Source organism: Arachis hypogaea, chromosome 14 (genome assembly GCF_003086295.3).
Source record: "Arachis hypogaea cultivar Tifrunner chromosome 14, arahy.Tifrunner.gnm2.J5K5, whole genome shotgun sequence".
NCBI classification, from domain to species: domain Eukaryota; kingdom Viridiplantae; phylum Streptophyta; class Magnoliopsida; order Fabales; family Fabaceae; genus Arachis; species Arachis hypogaea.
The window spans coordinates 23,643,599-23,646,661 of record NC_092049.1 but is presented as its reverse complement, the minus strand read 5'-3'; the positions used below and the strand labels follow the sequence as shown (position 1 = coordinate 23,646,661).

At 43.6% G+C, this 3,063-nt stretch overlaps 1 non-coding gene across 1 annotated transcript; it reads right to left on the bottom strand.

Moving 5' to 3' along the window:
* Window positions 1-317: 317 nt before the first annotated feature.
* On the bottom strand, window positions 318-425 carry LOC112746205 (small nucleolar RNA R71). The gene has a single exon (XR_003174100.1). It is a non-coding gene; the product is annotated as a small nucleolar RNA R71 (small nucleolar RNA).
* Between the last annotated feature and the right edge of the window lie 2,638 nt (window positions 426-3,063).

Below are 3,063 nucleotides of genomic sequence, written 5' to 3'. Positions count from 1 at the left end.
GCATCTCCATTCCTGCCATTGGAGCAAATAACTTTGAGCTGAAACCTCAGTTAGTTTCTCTGATGCAGCAGAACTGCAAGTTTCATGGACTTCCATCCGAAGATCCTTTTCAGTTCTTAACTGAATTCTTGCAGATATGTGATACTGTTAAGACTAATGGAGTAGATCCTGAAGTCTACAGGCTCATGCTTTTCCCTTTTGCTGTAAGAGACAGAGCTAGATTATGGTTGGATTCTCAACCCAAAGACAGCCTGAACTCTTGGGATAAGCTGGTCACGGCTTTCTTAGCCAAGTACTTTCCTCCTCAAAAGCTGTGCAAGCTTAGAGCTGATGTTCAAACCTTCAGACAGAAAGAAGGTGAATCTCTCTATGAAGCTTGGGAAAGATACAAACAGTTGACCAAAAAGTGTCCTTCTGACATGCTTTCAGAATGGACCATCCTGGATATATTCTATGATGGTCTGTCTGAGTTATCTAAGATGTCATTGGATACTTCTGCAGGTGGATCCATTCACCTAAAGAAAACGCCTGCAGAAGCTCAAGAACTCATTGACATGGTTGCTAATAACCAGTTCATGTACACTTCTGAAAGGAATCCTGTGAGTAATGGGACGCCTATGAAGAAGGGAGTTCTTGAAGTTGATACTCTGAATGCCATATTGGCTCAGAATAAAATATTGACTCAGCAAGTCAATATGATCTCTCAGAGTCTGCATGGAATGCAAGCTGCATCCAACAGTACTCAAGAGGCATCTTCTGAAGAAGAAGCTTATGATCCTGAGAATCCTGCAATAGCAGAGGTAAATTACTTAGGTGAACCTTATGGAAACACCTATAACTCAACATGGAGAAATCATCCAAATTTCTCATGGAAGGATCAAAAGCCCCAACAAGGCTTTAATAATGGTGGAAGAAACAGGTTTAGCAATAGCAAGCCTTTTCCATCATCAACTCAGCAACAGACAGAGAACTCTGAACAAAATGCTTCTAATTTAGCAAATCTAGTCTCTGATCTATCTAAGGCCACTGTAAGTTTCATGAATGAAACAAGGTCTTCCATTAGAAATCTGGAAGCACAAGTGGGCCAGCTGAGTAAAAGGATCACTGAAATCCCTCCTAGTACTCTCCCAAGCAATACAGAAGAGAACCCAAAAGGAGAGTGCAAGGCCATTGACATAAGCGCCATGGCTGAACCTGTGAGGAGAGGAGAGGACGTGAATCCCAAGGAGGAAGACCTCCTGGGACGTCCAGTGATCAATAAGGAGCTTCCCTCTGAGGAACCAAAGGAATCTGAGACTCATCTAGAGACCATAGAGATTCCATTAAACCTCCTTATGCCCTTCATGAGCTCTGATGAGTATTCCTCTTCTGAAGAGAATGAGGATGTTACTGAAGAGCAAACTGCCAAGTTTCTTGGTGCAATCATGAAGCTGAATGCCAAATTATTTGGCATTGATACTTGGGAAGTTGAACCTCCCTTGTTCATCAATGAACTAAGTGATCTGGATCAACTGACATTGCCTCAGAAGAGACAGGATCCTGGAAAGTTCATAATACCCTGCACCATAGGCACCATGATCTTTAAGGCTCTGTGTGACCTTGGTTCAGGAATAAACCTCATGCCCCTCTCTGTAATAGAAAAACTGGGAATCTATGGGGTGCAAGCTGCTAAAATCTCACTAGAGATGGCAGACAGCTCAAGAAAACAGGCTTATGGACAAGTAGAAGATGTATTAGTAAAGGTTGAGGGCCTTTACATACCTACTGATTTCATAGTCCTGGATACTGGAAAGGAAGAGGATGAATCCATCATCCTAGGAAGACCTTTCCTGGCCACAGCAAGAGCTGTGATTGATGTTGACAGAGGTGAAATAGTCCTTCAATGGAATAAGGACTCCCTTGTGTTTAAAACTCAAGGATCTCCCTCTGCAACCATGAAGAGGAAGCATGAAAAGCTTATCTCAAAGCAGAGTCAACCAGAGCCCCCACAGTCAAACTCTAAGTTTGGTGTTGGGAGGCCACAACCAAACTCTAAGTTTGGTGTTGAACTCCCATATCCAAACTTTAAGTTTGGTGTTGGAGAGTCTCAACAAAGCTCTGCACATCTGTGAGGCTCCATGAGAGCCCACTGTCAAGCTATTGACATTAAAGAAGCGCTTGTTGGGAGGAAACCCAATGTTTATTTATCTAACTCTATTATTTTTGTTTTTCATATTTTCTTAGGTTAATGATCATGTGGAGTCACAAAATAAATATAAAAATTGAAAACGGAATCAAAAATAGCAGAAGAAAAATCACACCCTGGAGGAGCATCTGTCTGGCGTTCAGCGCCAGAACAAAGCATGGTTCTGGCGCTGAACGCCCAAAATGGGCAGCTTCTGGGCGCTGAACGCCAGAACAGGCATGGTTCTGGTGTTCAACGCCAGAAATGGCACACAGATGGGCGTTGAACGCCCAAAATGGCCACCAACCTGGCGCTGAACGCCCAGAGTTGGGTACAAAGGCATTTTTACATGCCTAATGGGTGCAGGGATGTAAATCCTTGAACACCTCAGGATTTGTGGACCCCACAGGATCCACTCAGGATCTATGGACCCCACAGGATCCCCACCTACCTCCACTCACTTCTTCTCACCACTCTCTTTCACACAACCCCATAAACACTCTTCCCTAAAAACCCCTCACCAATCACCTCAATCTCTCTTCCCCACTAAACCTTCACCACTCACATCCACCCACTCTTCCCAATAAACCTACCTTATAAACTCCACCTACCTTCAAAATTCAAAACCAATTTCCCACCCAAACCCACCCTTATGGCCGAACCAATACCCCACCTCCCTACCCTATATAAAGCCCTCCATTCTTCTTCAAATTCACACAACACACCCCTCTACACTCCTCTTGGCCGAAACCACATTTCCCTCTCCCTCTCCATATTTCTTCTTCTTCTTCTTCTATTCTTTTGTTTATTGCTCGAGGGCGAGCAATATTCTAAGTTTGGTGTGGTAAAAGCATAACTTTTTTGTTTTTCCATTACCATTGATGGCACCTAAGACCGGA